General features: G+C 41.4%; 1 pseudogene; it reads right to left on the bottom strand.

Moving 5' to 3' along the window:
- The window catches only part of LOC131197299 (vomeronasal type-2 receptor 116-like), a 52,058-nt pseudogene that overhangs the window by 19,513 nt on the left and 10,443 nt on the right, over positions 1-22,102 (bottom strand).

The raw sequence follows: 22,102 nt of genomic DNA, 5'->3' as shown, positions 1-22,102 counted from the left end.
GTTGCAAGCTGCGGACGTTGTGTTTTACAGGAATATGAAATGGGGGGGGGGTTTACTTTCTGCAGTCACACAACCGCTTACCACGCAAAGACAATTTTGCCTGAGTTTTCCCACTATCAGCCCTGTGTCAGCCTTACAAAAACCCATGTTCAGAGACCCTGGTGTGACCTCAGAAGGTGGCTTCTGTAGACCAAGAGTAAGAAGACACCTTCAGTGGCACCTCAATTGATCCAGTCACAAAATTGCACTACAGACTACTGTTTTATACTTTTTGATTATACTTTTCTTTGCAAATGTCAGCAAGGTGATTGATAAAGGAAGTAACGTACAATACTTTTTTTCTTGATTTTCTTGACCGCGCCCAAGTGGGCCTCTCCAGGCCGCTTTAGAGCGACCCTGGTCTGCGTGGGAAGGCGTCCCTGGCCACCTGGGCCACGTGACAGCTCCAGGCGGCAATCCGCGTCCCGTGTCATCTTTTTGCCTACGGGAAAACTTTTTTTCCTTGCTGCCTCTTGCGCGGCGCATTCTTGACTGGCGGGGAAAAGCGGCGTGGGCTGCTCGCTGCCCACCCCCCTTCAGTCCCCATCCCCACCTCCGGCAAATCCTTTTGTTCTTCCACGCCGCGTCTCCCCAACTCCTTCCTTGCCTTGCTTAAGTCGCCTCGCTCGCGGAGGCTCCGACCAGCCTCCCTTCCTCCCTGCCGGCTCCCCCCCCCGGACGAGGCTGCTCCCAGTCTTGGTCCTGCGAGCGTCCCTTCCTCCTCCTCCTCTGCCCCTTCCTCCAATTCCCCCGAAGTCTCCCAACTCCGCGCAGGGATGCCCGTGGCCGAACTCACAGGTCAGATGCGGCGGACTGGTACTGCTGGCTCCGGCAGAGGATGGAGTACCCGCAAGCTTGGCCCATCTCTCCTCATCCTCTGCCCATCCGGCACCGGCGAAGGGCGAGGGGGCGGCGCGCGGGAGGCAGGCGGGATGCCAGGTACTCAGCCGCGGCTGACACCGGCTCGCCTTCGCTGCTGCTTCGCGGCTAATGGAGCCGTTGGCAGCCGCTCCGGCTTTGCGCAGGGAGGGAGTTGCCAGGCTGTAACGGAGCCTAATGCGGGCGGCTGAAGCATGCCCGCCCGCCCGAGTGGGGTGGGGTGGGGGGTGGGTAGGTGGGTGGGTGGGGGCCGTGCCAGCCAGCCAGCCAGTGAGCATGTGGAGCCCGCGTGGGAACGCCAATCGCCCGCCCTGCGCGCAGACCCGACCCAGGCCGAGCGGTTGTGTAAGGAGCTTGCGGGGTCCGGGGGTCCCGCACAGGGAAGTGGGGCCCCTGCCCTGACCTTGCCCTGCTTGGGGAAGGGGGGGCAGGGATGGCCAGCGTGTTCAGGGGATGCTAACGGGGTTTTACAGAGTTGAGCTCAAGCGCCATGTGCGGGCCATATTCAATTATATTTTCAGAATTTGCTGCGGGCCAATAAAAACTGACCCGCGGGCCGCAGTTGGCCCGTGGGCCGTAGTTTGGACACCCCTGAACTACAGCTTTATCCCTACATTGAAAACCCTGGACAATTACCCCCATTGCTACTTTTCAAAAGTCACCCATTAGTCTGCATGTCAAAACAGTTGTTAAGGTGTACAAAGGTTTTCAAATCTTTCAAGATTAATGGGCAAATGTTGCATTTTTTTCAGGGCTCCTTGTAGTGGTGACATCCAATTTTTTTTACTACCGGTTCTGTGGGTGTGGCTTGGTGGGCGTGGCATAGCATAGATTTGTGGGTGTGCTTGGTGGGTGTAGCAGGGGAAGAATACTGCAAAATCCCCATTCCCACCCCACTCTGGGGCCAGCCAGAGATGGTATTTGCCGAACTACTCAAACTTTCCGCTACCGGTTCTCCAGAACCTGTCAGAACCTGCTAGATTTCACCCCTGGTTCCCTGCCCTTCTACTCGCCCATCTTTGCCAATAAATGAAGGCAAAACTAAGAAAATCTTTTATGTAGCAATTGTCTCAGCTACTAACTTTTAATTACAACTTAACTTCTGTGAACCTCATCCCATATTTAAGAAGTTCCTAAGGTCCCTAGCGCATAAGTGCACTAATGTACCTAGCATCCCTTTCAGTTTTTTCATTATGTTTGTTTAAATTTGTAAAAAAAAAATTGACAAATAAATAAATATAAAGTAGAATAGAATAACAGAGTTGGAAGGGACCTTGGAGGTCTTCTAGTACAACCCCCTGCTTAGGCAGGAAACCCTAGAACCACCTCAGACAAATGGCTATCCAACATCTTAAAAACTTCCAGTGTTGGAGCATTTACAACTTCTGGAGGCAAGTTGTTCCACTGATTCTAACTGCCAGGAAATTTCTCCTTAGTTCTAAGTTGCTTCTCTCCTTGATTAGTTTCCACCCATTGCTTCTTGTCCTGCCTTCAGGTGCTTTGGGGAATAGTTTGACTCCCTCTTCTTTGTGGCAACTCCTGAGATATTGGAAGACTGCTATCCATATCATCTCTAGTCCTCAATTCTGGAGAATTGATGCATGGCAATACTAGGGTTGGACCAGCAGGTGGCAGTGAGGATTACTCTTCTTAACAGAAACTCTTCCTTTATGGATAGTAATTTCTTAGGCTCTTGAATAGAATAGAATAGAATAGAATAGAATAGAATAGAATAGAATAGAATAGAATAGAATAGAATTTAGACACCCTAGAAACTCTCATGTATATTAAGTTAGAAGGCTATAGCTTTAATGTGAGAAGCTGCTGTCTATTGGGTACAGGCACATAAAATTGGACTTGATTGAATTGTGTCCTCTTGTGTCTGGGTTGAGATCTGACATTATCAGACTTTGATGACTCAACAGAATTGTCCAGATTAGAAGCAACAGCACTTAAGACTTATATAGTGCTTCACACTGCTTTTACAACCCTCTCTAAGCGGTTTACACAGGCAGCGTATTGCCCCCAACAATCTGGGACCTCATTTTACCTTTCTTGGAAGGATGGAAGGCTGAGTCAACCTTAAACTGGTCAGCCCCCAATCAGGCATCCCCAGGGGAACTGTGATGTTACCAGCTAATTCTTTCAACCTGGAAGTGCTTTAAGTGCTTCTGACATGAATACAAGCAAGCAAGCAAGCAAGCAGGCAGGCAAGCAAGCAGGCAAGCAAGCAAGCAGGCAGGCAAGCAAGCAAGCAGGCAAGCAAGCAAGCAAGCAGGCAGGCAAGCAAGCAAGCAGGCAGGCAGGCAGGCAAGCAGGCAAGCAAGCGAGCAGGCAGGCAAGTGAGCAGGCAAGCAAGCAGGCAAGCAAGCAAGCAGGCAGGCAGGCAAGCAGGCAAGCAAGCAAGTGAGCGAGCAGGCAAGCAGGCAAGCAAGCAAGCAAGTGAGCAGGCAAGCAAGCAGCGAGCAGGCAAGCAAGCAAGCAGGCAAGCAGGCAAGCGAGCGAGTGAGCAGGCAAGCAGGCAAGCAGGCAAGGCAAGCAAGCAGGCAAGCAAGCAAGCAGGCAAGCAAGCAAGCAAGCAGGCAGGCAAGCAAGCAAGCAGGCAGGCAGGCAGGCAAGCAGGCAAGCAAGCGAGCAGGCAGGCAAGTGAGCAGGCAAGCAAGCAGGCAAGCAAGCAAGCAGGCAGGCAGGCAAGCAGGCAAGCAAGCAAGTGAGCGAGCAGGCAAGCGAGCGAGCAGGCAAGCGAGTAGGCAAGCAAGCAAGCGAGCAGGCAAGCAAGCAAGCAGGCAAGCGAGCGAGTGAGCAGGCAAGCAGGCAAGCAAGCAAGCAAGCAAGCAGGCAAGCAAGCAGGCAAGCAAGCAAGCGAGCAGGCAAGCAAGCAAGCAGGCAAGCAAGCAGGCAAGCAAGCAAGTAGGCAAGCAGGCAAGCAAGCAAGCAGGCAAGCAGGCGAAGTAGGAAGTATATCCAATGATGAGGAATGCTAGGAACTGCAGTGCAGCAGCACCTGGAAGGCCACAAGTTACCTCCTCATGATCTATTGACAAGGTATTGTTGAATAAAAAAAATCACAGAGTTTGTGAAAGATTATACATTTGTTGGTTCCTAAATCACGTATCCCCACCCTAATACCACATGAACAAATTAACTTACAGTTTTTTACTACTCTAGCCCAACCCAGCCCCCACTGACAAAGTTCTTACTAAATGGTGAATTCTGGAGATTGAAGTCCAATGACAGTGGAATCTGGAGCAGGGAGGAGTGAAAAGACTGACTAGCTTGGAATTGTTAAAGGGAAGGAGGTGGTGGAAAGCAAATCCTCTCTAAAGCTTGCAGTGCTTATCTAGTAGTTTCTGTCATGATTGCATTAGTCTGGCAAGATTCCTCTCAATAGGTAATAGCAATAGCAATAGACATGTCTTTCTGATCAACTGCGCAGTGGTTAGAATGCAGTATTGCAGGTTAATTCTGCCCACAGTCTGGAGTTCAACCCTGACTGGTTCAAGGCTGATTCACACTTCTATCCTTCCGAGGTCAGTAAAATGAGGACCCAGATTATTGGGGGCAATAGGTTGACACTGTAAACTACTTATAGGGGGCTGTAAAGAACTATGTGAGTCTAAGTGCGATGGTTATTGGTATTAACTACCTGTGTCATCCAGGTTCCTTGCATCTGACAAAAGCACTAGGAGGACCTAGGTTTGGGGGAGGAGAACTTTCTTTTGCCAAATCATCCCTGTAGCCAAGATTGTTGTTTTAAAGCCAACTTCTTCCTTAAAGGCTTTGCAATGCTTTGCATATGATTTTTGTGCATGTATTTTGGAGTGTACTTCTTGATGTGTCTTTAAAGCAGCCATGTCTTTTTCATAATTAATGTATGATACTGATAAAGTATTTTAATGAGGATCTGGTAAATGAAGTCTATTTATGCCTGCATACTTGGAAGCAACTTTTCAAATTTAAATCCAAAGTACTACATTGCCCTAAGAGCGATTGTTCAAAATTTATGTATTTCAATCTACTTGTGAGTTGTTGGGGAACATCTTTGCTATTCTAGCTGGTGCCATCTATGGAACATTTTCATCTGGTTTTCCTTGTATGCTGTCGATATTGTCAATTTCATGTTTGTTTTCCACATCTTTTCCCACTTCTCTAATTCTACTGTATGGTTAAAATTTCTCGCCCATTTAATCATGGTATCTTTCACTATTTCCTCTTCCATTTTATACCGTAACAAGAAATTGTATGTTTTACTAATTAGTTTTTGGTCCTTCCCATATATTATTTTATCCAATTCGTTTTGTTCCAATTGTATCTGCTTAGTCTTAGAGTCTTCTAAATATTTTGATCTAATTTGGAGATATGTCCACCATTCGACTTGTCTATTCAAATCCTGTGTTTCGTTTTTAATTTTCCCAATTCATTTAGCATATCCTTATATCTAATTATTTTAGTCCCATCTATTAAATTTGGATGTGTTAGTATCTCATTGGGGAGGCCCAAAATGGTATATTCATATAGTGTTGTTTTTTGATTTTGTTCCAAATTCATAGTAATGAATTCCTAATTATATGTCTTTTAAAATACCCATGTATTTTGTATTTTTCACCCCACAGGAATGCATGCTATCCTACCTGAAGATCATGGCCTTCTACTGTTAGGATTCTTTTGTTTCCCAGCTCCATCCATTCTTTTAACCATGTCAGGCATGCTGCTTGATAATAAATTTCCCAGTCTGGTAGGGCTACTCCTCCTCTATCCTTAGTATCCTGTAATGTTTTCAATCTAATCCTAGGCTTTCGTCCTTGCCGTATAAATTTTGAGGTCAATCTGTTTAATGAATCAAAGAACCTTTTTTCTATTCTTATCGGTATAACCTGGAAGAGGAACAGGATTTTGGCAAGATATTCATTTTTATTGCTGCCACTCTTCCCATCCATGACATTTGTAAGTTTTTCCAATTTTCCAAATCTTTCCCAATTTGCTGTATTAATTTATCATAATTATCTTTCTTATTTGAGGAGCCTCTTGCTGTTAACCAAATCCCTAGATATTTTATTTTTTTGTTATCTGAATGTTCATGTTATTTTCTAATTCTATCTCCTGTTTTTTTGTAAGATTTTTTGTTAATAATTTAGATTTCTTCCTATTAATTTTTAAACCTACTACTATGCCAAATTCTTCTATTTTTTTGATCAATTGGGGCCTGATTTTAAGGGTTCCTCAATAATAAAAACCATATCATCAGCAAAGGCTTGCAATTTGTACTCATTTTTTATTCTCAATCCTTTTATCTCCCGATCTTCCCTAATTTTTTTTAAGAGTGGCTCCAATGATAGTATAAAGAGAATTGGGGAGAATGGACACCCCTGTCTTACACCTTTTGTTATTTCAAATTTATCTGTTGTGTCTTGGTTAATAATTACTCTTGCAGTTTGCTTTGAATATATTTTTTCAATCATTTTTTCAAATTTGGATCCAAATTTTTTAATTAGTTGTATCATAAATCTCCAATTTAAATTGTCGAAAGCTTTTTGTGTGTCAAGGAAAACCAGTGAAACTTGTTTCTCTGGGTGTACTTCGTAATACTCCAATATATTGATTATGGTCCGAGTATTGTTTTTAATTTGTCGACCGGGGAGGAAACCATTTTGATCCGGGTGTTGTTATTTATCTAAAAAAATTTGTAACCTTTCCGCAATGATTGACGTGTATATTTTATAGTTGGAATTCAATAAAGAGATGGGCCTATAGTTTTGTACTGATTGCTGATCTGAATCCTCCTTAGGTATAAGTGTAATTTAAGCTTCTGTCCATGTTTGGGGTATGTTTGTATTCTGTAATGCTTCATTAAATATTTCCAATATTAATTCTTCTATTTGTTCTTGGATACTCCTATATAATTCCACTGGTATTCCATCTGGGCCCGGCATTTTATTGCTTTTTTGTCTTTTTATTGCAATTCCAAATTCTGTTTCAGAGATTGGTCGGTTTAATATTTCTTTCTCTTCTTTTGTCAGTTTGCATGCATTTGTTTCCTCAAAGTATTTTTGCTTATTTCTGCTTCTGTCGTTTCTTCCTGTGTGTATAGTTTCGAAAAGAAAGTAGGTACTATTAGTTTCTTATCTTCTCTTTTGCTTTGGATTTTCCCCTCCTCATCTTTCAATTGTTGGATTGTTCTTTTCTCTCTCTTTTTTTTTTAGTTTATAGGCTAACCATCTGCTCACTTTGTTTGCATGCTCAAAATAATTTTGTTTGGTCATTTTTATTTTTTTATTTTCGTTGCCACTTCCTCTTGAGTTATCAGATTTAATTTATGTTTAATTATTCTCTTTTCCTCTTTTATTTTTTTTATTTTGGAGGTTTTTTTGCAGGTCTTCTTCTGCTTTTTAAAGCTCTTCTTGTAGTTTATTTTGTTGGGACCTTTTCTCTTTCCTTCTTTTTGTCATATATGCAATTGTCACCCCTCTAACAAATGTTTTTAATGTGTCCCAGAGATTTTGAATTGATGTATCTTCTTTTTTATTTACACTAAGGAAAATCTCTAGCTCTTTTTCCAGGAATTTCTTATATTCTTTCTCTTTACATATACTTTGATTTAAGGTCCATCTTTTATATCTTTTTTGTCCTTTCCAATACATGGTTATTGGATTATGGTCAGCCCATTCATTTGTTCCTATTTCTATTTTTTCTGTTTCTAATTGTAATTGTGTTGTCATCCAGGCCATATCTATCCTGGACCATGATTGATGGGAATGGGAATAATATGTATATTGCTTTTCTTCCTTGTGTTTCTCTCCATATGCCTCTTAACCTTAGTTCTGATGCCATATTGAAAAATTCTTTATGTAATATTTCTTTCTTTTTTTATTTTTCTTATTGCTGTGATAATCTCTTTTACTGTCAACTATGGCATTAAGGTCGCCTATTATGCATAGATTTTCAATTTTTTGATCTATTATTGTATCATGTAGTTTTTTGTAATATTCCTATTGATTTTTATTTGGAGCATATAACACTACTAGTAATATTTGTTTATATTCCATATCTAGTGCTTTCCTACCTGAAAACCATCACGAATCCGCTCTTAGACCCCTTGCAATTTGCATACCGAGCAAATAGATCAACAGATGATGCTGTTAATATGGCTCTGCACTACATCCTACAACATCTTGAGTCTCCAAAGACCTATGCAAGGGTCCTTTTTGTAGACTTTAGTTCAGCATTCAATACCATCATTCCAGACATTCTTCTAACTAAGCTAAACCAGCTACAGGTACCGGAACAGACTTGTAAGTGGATCACAAGCTTCCTAACAAACAGGAAGCAGCAGGTGAAGCTAAGCAAGATCACATCAAATACCTGTACAATTAGCACAGGGCCCCCCCAAGGCTGTGTGCTCTCCCCACTTCTCTTCTCTCTGTATACCAATGACTGCATCTCCAATGATCCATCTGTTAAGCTACTGAAGGTCGCAGATGACACAACAGTGATTGGTCTCATTCGAGACAATGACGAATCCGCAAATAGACGAGAGGTCGAACGACTAGCCTTGTGGTGCAACCAAAACAATCTGGAACTGAACACACTCAAAACTGTAGAAATGGTGGTAGACTTTAGGAAAAACCCTTCCATACTTCCACCTCTCACAATACTTGACAACACAGTATCAACAGTAGAAACCTTCAAATTTCTGGGTTCTATCATATCGCAAGATCTCAAATGGACAGCTAACATCAAAAACATCATTAAAAAAGGACAACAAAGAATGTTCTTTCTGCGCCAACTCAGTAAGCTCAAACTGCCCAAGGAGCTACTGAACCAATTCTACAGAGGAATTATTGAGTCTGTCATTTGCACCTCTATAACTGTCTGGTTCGGTTCTGCAACCCAACAAGAAAAACACAGACTTCAGAGGATAATTAGAACTGCAGAAAAAATAATTGCTACCAACTTGCCTTCCATTGAGGACCTGTATACTACACGAATCAAGAAGAGGGCCGTGAAAATATTTGCAGATCCCTCGCATCCTGGACATAAACTGTTTCAACTCCTACCCACAAAACGACGCTATAGAGCACTGCACACCAGAACAACTAGACACAAGAACAGTTTTTTCCCGAAGGCCATCACTCTGCTAAACAAATAATTCCCTCAACACTGTCAGACTATTTACTGAATCTGCACTACTATTAATCGTTTCATAGTTCCCATCACCGATCTCTTTCCACTTATGACTGTATGACTATAACTTGTTGCTGGCAATCCTTATGATTTATATTGATATATTGATCATCAATTGTGTTGTAAATGTTGTACCTTGATGAACGTATCTTTTCTTTTATGTACACTGAGAGCATATGCACCAAGACAAATTCCTTGTGTGTCCAATCACACTTGGCCAATAAAATTCTATTCTATTCTATTCTATTCATTCTATCTAATTTTATCATTAAAGTTCTCCCCTCATCATCTGCATACGCTAATTCTGAGTTTATTTTTTCTTTTATGTACACTGCTATTCCTCTTTTTTCCCTTTTGTGATAATGATACATATAATCTTCCTAATTTCTTGTTTTCCAATAATTTTTGGAATCCTTTTTTTATATGTATCTCTTGCAAACATATCACATCTATATCTAACTTTTTTAATTTTGTAAATACTTGTGTTCTCTTTTTCTGTGCATTTAAACCATTGATATTTAATGAGAATAGGGATAATGTCTCTTCCATCTCCTACTGTGTTTATTTCTCAGTGTTTTTTGTTTCCTTTTTTTCTTTTTTTCTTGCTCCTTCTCTTTCTTCTCGTTCTTTTTCTTGGCTTCTCCTTAACTCTCTCTCTCTTTCTGATTCCTCTTGTAAGTTGTCCTCCTGGCTTCTACTTTCTGATTTGTCCTTACTTTCTTGTTCTTCCTCCAAGTAATTTTTATAAAATTCTTGAGCTTTCCTTATTGAGTCTACTTTAAACTACTTATCTTGCCATGTGATTAAGATACCTTCAGGGATGAGCTACCTAAACATTACTTTATATTTTGTAAGACGTGATGTTAGGAAATGGTATTGCTGTCTTTGCTCTCAAATTCTACGTGGAATTTGTTTTAATACTATAATTTCTTTTCTTTTATAGGTTACAGTCTCTTGATTTTTTATAAATTTCATCTCTCATTGTTTTTTTGGTAAATCTTATATGTACTTCTCTTGCTAAACGGTGCCTTCTTATACAATTATTGTGAACGCGATAAATTTCATTTATGGTGCTTCTTATTTCTGACTTATCTCTCTGTACTAACTCTACTATGATTTCAGCCATTTTTTCCCCCAGGTCCTCCTCTTTTCCTTCTACAACGTTCTGGAAGCGTAAGAAAAATGATGCCTTCTCCATTTCCAAAAAGGCGATTGTATCCATTAGTTCTTTATTTGATTGTAATGTTTTCTGCTCCACCATTTCTACCTTGAGGTCTAGTTGGTCCACCTTGGTTTCTATTTTTATAACTTTTTGCTCATTTTCTGCAACTGTGTATTGCATATTTTCTATCTTTTCCTTCATATTTTTAAAATCTTCCTTTAATTCTCCTATCTCATTTTTGATTTCTTGATGGTGTTTCCTAGCCTCTTCCTGGTTGTCTGCCACTTTTTCTTGGAATTTCATCAGTGTCTCTTGAATGATTTGAAGCGTATTTTGCATACTCTGTATTGTCGATTCTGTTTTATCTTTTTCTTTCTCTGACATATTTTCATTTGACCGATGAGTTATGGGAGATGCTGTAGATGTTGGGTTAGAGGTGAGCTTTTTTCCTATTCTTGTTACTATTGATGTGGTTGACATTGTTACATTTTTTGTAAATTTTTCCCACAATATCATAAAAATTACTCTTCTAATATTTAATATTTACTTTTTACTGCTAATTCCTATATATATCAATTTCTTTAAATTATTTAATTATCACCACATAGATCAAGCTTTACCTTTCAGATATTCATTAACAGTCTCTCCCCTCCATTTTTCCCCCAAGTCAGATTTGCTAATCAATGAATTGATGATCAATTAATTCAAATATTTTTACTATGATTATTAGTATATGTTATCCAATAATCAAAATATATCTTCCTCTTTAATCCTTTCAAACTTATCCAAACAATTTCTTAACGTTGAGTTTCTATATCTTTTATAACCTCTCCTTTTCCAAATATTATCAACAGACCAAATAGTGTGTTCCCCCCGCCTCAAACAGTGATTTTTATCAATTATCAATATATATAATAACTATAATAAATTCCAACCAGATTTTCCTTCTTTTTTTTTTAAAGTTCTCTTTTTGGTTTTCTTCTTCTCCTTCTTTCCACTCCCTATTGCATCAGATCGTCCATTCAAGCTTAGTCACGTTCAAGTTCAATACACAATATTTACGTCCTTCCAGTTTCTCTCTTATAATTGTTTTTTTTATCTTTTTATCTCTCTTATTCCAATCCATTCTTTCTTCTTCTCAGTAAATATTAGTAGCTATTAACCCACAATTGTCCACATAGCTGTCTATTGATCTCTTCCAAATTACCCCCTTTTCATTCCACTAAGTCCATCAAAACCGCCAAGTCTGCCAATTTAAATATGAGAACTCCTTACGTTAAAGTTTAAATTTTCTGTTTGTTGTGCCTTCACTGTTTTTCCTTCTCGTGGTGCATTTAAATCCTTAACTCAAATCCAGTTTTTACAGTTTATTACTTTGTATCTTCTTGTTAATTGCTCCTTCCATACCTTCTGTTACTTTGTTGCCTTTGTTTGGTCATCTCCTGTTGAGCGCTCTCCTTCCCAGCCGCCGCTCTTGCCCTCTGCGACTCTCTCGTTCGTTGTTTCTTTGGTAAGAATTCTCACTTTTACTTTCACCGATCCTTCAGGACTGCTGACACTGAAATCCTTTTTTGCTTCCTCGCTGTGTGGCCGCCATTGCTCTTGATCTGCCCTAAAGACAGATTTTTTTCCTGCCTGATTTAAGAGGTTCGGCTCTTGTTCTCCTGGACGCTAGCGTCTCATCTGAAGTACAAAGCCTTCCCTTTAATTTCCCAAATCCTCCAGGTTTGGGGATGCCCTTAAAAGGGCTCCTTTTCAGGAATTAGTTGGGTTCCTTAAAATGCATCCTCACCCACTTCGCTCTGGTGCCTCCACAGGAAGTTGATACTGATAAAGTATTTTAATGAGGATCTGGTGAAGGAAGTCTATATATGTCTGCATACTTGGAAGCAACTTTTCAAATTTAAATCCAAAGTACTACATTGCCCTAAGAGCGATTGTTCAAAGTTTATGTATTTCAATCTACTTGTTTTAAAGCTTGGTTTAAAAAAGTCTTCCAGAAAAATGACAATAATCTTTTTTTTTTTTTTAAAGACTTTTTTTTTAAGACTCAAACAGAACAACAAATCAAGGAACAGTTCTGTTTTTACTCACATGATAAGTTATCATACAAACTGGACCAGTGAGATAAAAGCAGTGATTAGAAGAGCTTTAAGACAAGCCATAACAAATCATTTAAAGTTGTCTAATCTAATAAAAAAATCAAAGTTAGGAATTGCTATCCTTGGAAGCTCTAAAACCAAGTGGAAGCTTGAGCCGGTGAAATTAAGTAATTGAAAATATTGCAAAATGGGAAACCTATACAAAATTTAGTCTTGGGTGATCCACACCCGTTGTGTTACAAATTTGAACATTCGGGCCAACTATTGGAGTTAGTCATTCTACTTTAAGTAGAACAATATAAAATACAATTCACAGAGGTAACAGTCAAGGACTTTATTTCTCTCTAGACTGGTGTTTCTCAGACTTGGAAACTTTAAGATGTATGGACTTCAGCTCCCAGAGTTCCCCAGCCAGCTTTGCATCTTAAAGAGGACAAGATTGACAGATGTTGTTCTGCCCAGCTATGTAGCAGCATTTAGCAGAATTTAGCTGATCTCCAATAGCTAAGCAGGAATAAGTCTGGTTAGTTGTTGAAAAAAAGGAATTCTAAGAATTCAAGACTAAACTGGTAAGAAAAAAAAAATCCAACGAAACACCCACTACGACCACCAATAACCTCATAAACCCAAAAGAAAGCAATGGGAAGTCCCTCTATATTTTTGCCAAGTGAGTTACACAGCTTTCTATACTCCTGAAGGCACCAGGAATGACATTCGACTGAAAGAATGTACTACCTCCTTCTACTGACATTATGGTCTTCAAATCTTGATTTTGATGAGGCATCTGCGGAATTCAAGACACTGGAAGTTCACAGATTCTTCATCATGTTCAGAGTTTGAAGACTCAGCACATGGAGGTAATACGTTCCTTGTGTCAAACGTGATTTCAAACTCCAACTTCGATCATCCCTGGAAGCATGCCCAATGGCTAGGGACAATGGGAGTTGGAACCCAACATCTGGAAAATTACAGGTTCCCAATCAGTAGTAAACTCATCTGATTAGTAAATGCCAAGAGGAAAGAAAAGCAAAGTTCTCAAATAATGGGCTACTTACCTCGGAATGATTATCAGTGTCTATGTAGGTGCTATTTTCTTTATGTCTGGCACTCTCCTAGAATCAACACAACATCAGAATTTTGGATACAAGACCTATATTCAATCAATTATTATTCACAGAAATAAAAGGAAGGCATCAATTTGAAAGTGATACATCTCCATGTTCTGAATCTGGCTTTCCAAATCATTTAACTTTTTGCAACATTGCTGTTCATGCTGACTTTTAAGAATCAGCTGCAAAAGGCATCTTCCTTTTAGATAGATACACATTTGTCAGATGCAGGTGAGAAGATAATGCATACACATGAAGGTAGAAGAAAATCAGATTTTCTTATTGTCGTCGTAAGAAAGACAATCTTAAATTACTGTCTTACCAGGTAAGATTATTGCTAACTCTGGTCCAGAATTGCTTGCAGTAATTATCAACAATTAGTTAACAGGTTCATTTGGTCAAAGGAGGATCTGACCAACTTTTTTAGCCTCATCTATATACAATCTAGTTCAGGGGTCCCCAAACTTTTGGACCTCAGGGACCACCAAGTCCATAATTTTAAATCCCGGGAACCACTAATACGAATCCAGTGCGCCACTTGCTGAATGGGATCCTTCAGGCACTGTCCCTCCTCTCTCTTTCTCTCTTTCTCACCTCCTCTCTCTCCCACTCTTTCTCTCTCATTCTGTCTCCCCCCCCTCTTTCTCTCTCTCTCACTCATTCTGTCATCTCTCTTTCTCTCCCCCCTCCCCCTCTACTTCTCTCTCTCCTACTTATTCTGTCATCTCTCTCTCTCTCTCTCCCCTTTCTGCTTCTCTCTCCCTCTCTTTCTCTCCCTCTCCCCTTTCTCTCTCCCCACTTATTCTCATCTCTCTCCCCTTTCTCTCTTTCTCTCTCTCCCTCTCTCTCCCTTTTTTCTCTCTCCCCTCCCTCTTTCTCTCATTCTCTCTTTCTCTCTCCCCCTCTTTCTCTCTCATTCTCTCTTTCTCTCCCCCTCTTTCTCTCTCATTCTCTCTTTCTCTCCCCCTCTTTCTCTCTCCCACACTCTTTCTCTCTTTCTCTCCCCCCCACTCTCTATCTCATTCTGATTCTCTCTCTCACTGATTCTATTTCATTCTGTCTCTCTCTCATTCTGTCTCTCTCTCTCTCATTCCGATTCTCTGTGTGTCCCTTAAAGAGCCAGGCGGCTTCGAACAAGAGCTGCAAAGAAAGTGCCCCTCCCCAAGCAACATCCCTGGGGAGGCGGGCAAGCTGGATGGCAGAGTTTTCCCTCCAGCTGAGTAAGCAGCCCAGAGACTCCGGGAGGAGGAGGAGGAGGCGGGCAGAAGTGGGGGGGCAGAGTGCTCCAGAGAAACAAGGCGCGCCGGGAAGGAACGCTGCCTGCTGCGCCAACATTGCAAAATTTAGGTGGTGGGGGGTCAATACTTAATGCAAGACATCTCCCTTCGGCCCCACCCTCACACTTCTTCCAAGAAGCGGTGTTCTCTTTCTCTCTCATTCTCTTTCTCTGTCTCTCATTCTGATTCTCTCTCTTCTCTCTCTCTCACTCTTTCATTCTCTCTCTTTCATTCTCTTTTTCTCTATTTCATTTTGCGCAGCATCAGCATTCTGCCTTGGTATATTTGCCCAGCCAGTGGAGCAAAGCAGCCCTTGTCTCCTGCCACTTGGGACTCGGAGCTATAAACAGCATCTGATCAGGGGAGTAGCCGGATTTTGCTCTCCATTGCAGACGCCAGATCAGCCCCCTGCAAGCTCTCCTCTCTCGAGGAGCCTGGCTGAAGTTTCCCACGCCGTTTCAGTGAGCGCTCCTCGTGAGACAAGAGCTTGCAGGGAGCCGATTTGGCGTCCATAATAGAAAGCAAAATCCGGCTGTTCCCCAGACCAGTCGCCATTTACCGTTCCAAGTCCCAAGTGGCAGGAGACGAGAGCTGCTTTGCATCACCAGCTGGGCAAATATACTGAGGCAGAATGCTGATACTGCTCAAGTGCAAGTAGTGCTTCCCTCCCACAGCTTCCAGCCATCGCAATCACTGCTTCGGCCTGCTTGCACCATAGCTCCTTCACTAGGGTGGACTGGCAAGATTTCTCCATGGACCACCAAAATTTTCTTGTAGACCACCAGTGGTCCGCGGACCACCGGTTGGTGACCACTGATCTAGTTCACTGTTTTTTTTTAAAAATAATAACATGTTCCAAAACTCAAGAGATCATAAGGTTTCATGAGATCTTGTGTATGAAGGTGTAGTTTGTTATTTAAAAAACAAAACAAAACCCTATATGGGAATTTATAAATTGGGACAGGCCAGTGAAAAGGAAAATCCAGGCTCAATTCTTTGGGCCAGTCGCTTTCAGATCAATTTACGTCATAAGATTTTTACTGTGAGAGTAAACAATAGCCAAGGAGATTATTATATTGACTCACAGAGGGAATCAATGAAGTAGCAATAGCACTGGTAACTGATAAATTAGAAATTCTCAGAACATCAGATTTTTTTCCTGTCCTACATGGACTTATTTTTTTCTAATAGGAAATGACGAATCTACATCATAAGATTCTTAGTATGAGAGTAAAAAATAGCCAAGGAGATTATTACATTGACTCGCAGAGGGGATCAATGAAGTAACTGGTAAATTAGAAACTCACAGAATGTCAGAATTTTTTCCTACATGGTCTTATTTTTTTTCTAATGGGAAATGATGAATTGTAGAACTTTGGCATTTGAAAGTGGAATCTTGTTTCCAGGATGGCAAAAATAGAAATCAAGGCTGTTATAGCAGCACTCACCATGTGTTGTCGTTTTCTTATTTCTGTTTCAATGTCTCCCAATGCATCGGCCACCATGTGCATAATACAGGCACCAAGAAAGACCCCAGCGGCAAAGCAGCCAATAAAACTAAGGATGCGCCGATGTTTCCCTGAAAATAAATGGAAGAAAGATTTTTAAGGATCACCTATGTGGCCAAGCAAGTCTTTGTTTTGGTGATCATCCACTTGCAAGCATCAAGCATTCCCCCCGCCCCAATTTCCAGCACCACGGACAGTGCAGCGAACCAATGCTTTGTACTCAACCCAATGCATAGGTAATCCTTGATTTACAAAAACAATCAGGGCTACAATCCATTGCCAAGCCATGGGATTGTTAAGTGAGTCATCACATCACCATGCCCAATTTTACAAGCTTCTTTTGCCAAGGTGATTAAGTGAATCACACCCTTGTTAAGCGAATCTGGCTTCCTCCACTGACTTTGCTTGTTGGGAGCTAGCTGGGAAGGTCTCAAACGGTGATGACATGACCTTGAGATGCCACAACATTGTAAATACATGCTGGCTGCCAAGTGCTTAAATCACAATCATATGCCCATGGGAATTCTGCGATGGCTGTAAGTAAGAGGACCAGTTATTTTTTTTCCAGTGCTATTGCAACCTTGAACAGTCGCTAAATGAATGATCCTAAGTCAAGGACTATCTGTATCATTGAGGATGTTATCAGAAGTTGAAAATATTCACATTTGTGATGGTCCTACATGAAAATTCAAAAGATATTGAAATAGGAAATAAATAATGCCAATAATGGCATTCAGAGGAACAAATGAAAACTTGCTAATGAAAACTTGCTAAGTACTTGCTTTGTATTAATGGCTGCTAGACAACTTATCAGACCCATGGTGGAACACAGTGGCTAGAATGCAGTACTGCAGTTTCCTCTGCCGACTGCCAGCAGTTCGATCCTGATTGGCTCAAGGTTGTCTAAGCCTTCATCCTTCTGAGGTTGGTAAAATGAGGACCCAGATTGTCGGGGGCAATATGCTGACTCTGTAAACTGCTTAGAGAGAGCTGTAAAGCACTGTGAAGAGGTATATAAGTTTAAGTGCTACTGCTATAACTCATGAAAGAAAGACCAGAAAAATCTTTTATGGGATGGGAAAGGAAGGGAAGGGAAGGGAAGGGAAGGGAAGGGAAGCGAAGCAAAGCAAAGCAAAGTGAAGCAAAGCAGTAAGGGAAGGGAAGGAGAAAGGAAAGCAAAGGAGGAAGGGAAAGAAAGGGAAGGGAAGGGAAGGAAGGGAAGGAGAAAAGAAAGCAAAGGAGGAAGGGAAGGGAAGGGAAGGAAGGGAAAGGAAGGGAAAGAAAAGGGAAGAAGGGAAGGAAAGGAAAGGAGGAAGGGAAGAGAAGGAAAGGAAAGGAAAGGGAAGGAAGTCTTGAATATAGCTAGACTACTGACTAAAGGCAGAGGTCGTCCTCGAGGCGCCTCACTTGTGGGGTGCCTCAGGGGTCGATTCTCTCGCCTACCCTGTTCAACATCTATATGAAGCCGCTGGGTGAGGTCATCAGTGGTTTCGGGGTGAGTTATCATCTGTACGCTGATGATACTCAGCTGTACTTTTCCACCCCGGACCACCCCAACGAAGCGGTCGAAGTGCTGTCCCGGTGCCTGGAAGCTGTACGGGTCTGGATGGGGAGAAACAGACTCAAGCTCAATCCCTCCAAGACGGAGTGGCTGTGGATGCCGGCATCCCGGTACAGTCAGCTGCACCCGCAGCTGACTGTTGGGGGCGAGTTAGTGGCCCCAAAGGAGGTGGTTCGCAACTTGGGCGTCCTCCTGGATGGACGGCTGTCTTTTGATGAACACCTGGCGGCCGCCGCCAGGAGGGCCTTTACCAAGTTCGCTTGGTTCGCCAGTTGCGTCCCTCCTTGACCGGGATGCCTTATGCACGGTCACTCACGCTCTGGTTACGTCTAGGCTGGATTATTGCAATGCTCTCTACATGGGGCTGCCCTTGAGGTGCACCCGGAGGCTGCAGTTAGTCCAGAATGCGGCTGCGCGAGTAGTAACGGGAGCCGCTTGTGGCTCCCACGTGACATCGCTGCTCCGTAGCTTGCACTGGCTTCCTGTGGTCTTTCGGGTGCGCTTCAAGATTTTGGTAACTATCTTTAAAGCGCCCATGGCTTAGGACCCGGTACTTACGAGACCGCCTGCTGTTACCCTTTGCCTCCCACCGACCAGACGCTCTCACAGAGAGGTCTTCTCAGGGTGCCGTCCGCCAAACAGTGTCGGCTGGCGGCCCCCAGGAGTAGGGCCTTCCCTGTGGGGGCAGTGACGCTCTGGAACGAACTTCCCCCTGGCCTGCGTCAAGTGCCTGATCTTCGGACCTTCCGTCGTGAGCTCAAAACATATCTATTTATTAAAGCGGGACTGGCATAATTTGGGTTGAATTTTAAATTGGGTATTCTTAATATTTTTAAATTTTTAAATCTAAATTTTAATAATCAGCCTTTAAAATTTGCTCTTTTTAAATGTTGTTTTAAATGGTATATATTTTGTTTTTATTTTGGCTGTACACCGCCCTGAGTCCTTCGGGAGAAGGGCGGTATAAAAATTTAATAAAATAATAAATAAATAATAAAAATAAAGGAGAACATACCTAGGATTAAGCTGAAAAGGCATTGCTCAAAATGAACCTTGTTCTCACTCGCACAGACATTCCCACTGCAATCAAAGGGCTATAAATGTATTAAGCGTAAAATTATATCTAATCACAATGGGGTTAAACAGCAAGTCAAAGCACGTTTCCTTTGAAGTGTGATTTTTTTTTCTGATCGAACGTGTAAGATGGTAATTTGTGATCAGATATTAGTCTATGAGAACAATAGAGCACTGTATTCTTGAGGAATCACAATAGTATCTGCTTAGCTGCTTCCATCTGCAGGATTGGTGTGCTTGAGATCTCTTCCATTAAACAATGCCAAATCTCGGGACCTTGAAAGCACATTTCCTTTGTCACACGATCTTCCCTCTGGAATGAGGTTCCTTTGGAGATCCAACCTGCCCAACCTGCTGGTGTTTCAAAGGATCTTGAAGATCTAATTCCTCACCTAAGATAGGAAGAGCATAGCCCCTAAATTTGTTCGATGCTATGCATCTTTGCTTCTTTTATTATAGCACTAGCTGGATGCCCGTGCTTTGCTATGAAACTATGTGATCAGACGTGATAACTTGACACTTAAAGCCTGAAACTTAATGTAGAACGTGTAACTCCATAGCATCAGAGAGTGTATAAGGCAACTGGCAGTTGGAACGGAGGGAGAAGGGGAGTAGAACGTCCCACCCTGCAGACCGGATGAGTCATGTGCTGGCCATGGCCATGCCCAGTTTAGGGAAGGGGTAGCATCAGAGGGTGCTAATATAAGGCAGCTGGCAGTTGGAACAGAGTTCTTTTCAGGTGGGGAGGGGGAGTAGAACGTCGAACTCCTTAGCATCAGAATGTGTTAATATAAGGCAACTGGCAGTTGGGACAGAGTTCCTTTCAGGTGGAGAGGGGGAGTAGAACATCTAACTCCTTAGCAGCAGAGCATGTGAATGTAATACTGTTTATGAAATACTAATTATCTGATTTCAAAATATCCTTTTTTAGCGAGCACCTAGAAGCCAAGAGGAACATACGTGCCAAATTTCAAGTTTCTAGGCTTCACCGTTCTGGACATTTTGTGATGAGTGAGTGGTATTTGGCTTTTATATATATATAGGTTATTGGGTTCCTCCCTCTGGAACATCATCCCTTCAGAAATTAGAGAGAGTTGAGGGCAAATTAGAAATTGGCCCTCAACTGACACTTTTTCGGAACACCCTGCCTGAAGATGTAGTTTTACTGGGAAACTCAGAGTGGGATGGAGCCCATTAAATGGCTGATTTGAGTTTGTGTTCTGCCCGAGAAGAGGGTGGTGGTGATTATTTTATTATTTTTTATTATTTTTATTTTTTACATTGTGTTTTTATTTTCTGTCAGCCACCTACTGTAGAGTCGCAAGTAGGCAGCTATATAAATTTTCCTAAATAAACAAACAAATAAATAAATACATGTTTAGTTTTATAGGTAGTCCTCAACTTACAACAATTCATTTAGCGACCGTTCAAAACTACAATATCGCTGAAAGAGTTACTATTATGGCTGTTTTTCACAGTTACGACCTTTGCAGCATCCCCATGATCGTGTAATTAAAATTCAGATGCTTGGCAATTGGTTCATATTTATGACCATTGCTGTGTCGCATGGTCATATGATCCCCTTTTGCAACTTTCTGACAAGCAAAATCGGTCCAGAAGCCAGGTTCACTTAACAACTAAGTTACTAACTTATTAACCACAGTGACTCACTTAACAACTGTGGCAAGAAAGGTCATAAAATGGATGAAAACTCACTTAACAGATGAGGACTACCTGTATAATTCTCACGTTTTCTTTTGAACTATCCAGTGTTGCTAGGAGTTGGTCAGTGCACAGATTTGGTACAACAAAAACATGGGACCTCCGCTCTAAAGTTTAAGTGGATGTGACTCATATATATATTTAAATCCTGTAACAAGGAAGCTAATGTTTTTGTTCCCACCAATTCTACAGACATCGCCACTTTGCTCAGTGCTTAGACGCAAATGCTCAGTCCTACATATTGGAAGAAAGAACCCAATCACTAAGTACATGCTTGATGGACATTACCTCACAGATGACCCCCACCCTGTCAAAGACCTTGGAGTTTTTATATCTAACAATCTAAGTGCCAAAGCCCACTGCAACTATATAGCAAAAAAGGCTCTAAAAGTTGTTAACTTAATTCTATGTAGCTTCTTTTCCAAAAACACCAAGCTACTGACCAGAGCATATAAAACTTTTGCTAGGCCAATTCTTGATTACTGCTCGCCTGTCTGGAACCCATACCATATATCTAATATCAATACAGTTGAGCGTGTCCAAAGGTATTTTACGAGAAGAGTTCTCCACTCCTCCATAACCAATAAAATACCTTATTCCACCAGACTTGATATCCTGGGTCTAGAAAACTTGGAACTTCGTCGCCTTCGACAGGACCTGGGTTTAGCTCATAGAATCATCCGTTGTAATGTCCTTCCTGCCAATGACTACTTCAGTTTCAACTACAATAACACAAGAGCTACCAACAGATTTAAACTTAATGTCAACCGCACCAGTTTAGATTGCGGAAAACACGATTTCTGTAACAGAATTATCTATGTTTGGAATGCATTACCTGACTTTGTGGTCTCTTCTCATAACCCCAAAAGCTTTATTAAAAATCTATCCACTGTTGACCTCACCACATTTCTAAGAGGACTCTAAGGGGCATGCATAAGAGCACAAATGTGCCTACCGTTCCTGTCCTATTGTTTCTTCCCCTACATATATATATGCTTATACTACCTTGTTTCTCCTCATATATATGTTTATATATTATATAATCTTTTGTGTTATGCTTGTGTATATTGTTATGACAAAATTAATTAAATAAATAAATAGACGTTCAATAGAAGAAAATTAAAAATGTAGTCCTTTCCTGGGGAAAAAAAAAATTGTACAGGTAGTTCTTGACTTACAACAACAGTGGAGCCTGGAATTGTGATTGTTAAGTTTTGGTGGCTGTAAGTCACAGTATTACCAGACTCAATTTTATAACTTTTACAACACTGTAAAGTGTCTATGGAGATTCTCAGTCATCCAGGTCATGGTTGTCCCAAAGATGCTTTTTCAAGAGGACTTTCTGGTTTTTCTTTGAAAACATTTCGCTTCTCATCCAAAAAGCTTCTTCAGCTCTTCTTCAACCCTACCCCTAACCCACCATCCAGTCAGGCTGAAGAAACTTCTTGGATGAGAAGCGAAACCCTTCAAAGAAAAACCAGAAAGTCC

This window comes from Ahaetulla prasina, chromosome 4, assembly GCF_028640845.1.
Source record: "Ahaetulla prasina isolate Xishuangbanna chromosome 4, ASM2864084v1, whole genome shotgun sequence".
NCBI classification, from domain to species: domain Eukaryota; kingdom Metazoa; phylum Chordata; class Lepidosauria; order Squamata; family Colubridae; genus Ahaetulla; species Ahaetulla prasina.
Note: the sequence above shows the minus strand (reverse complement) of the source record. Positions and strands in the feature narration are given on the sequence as shown.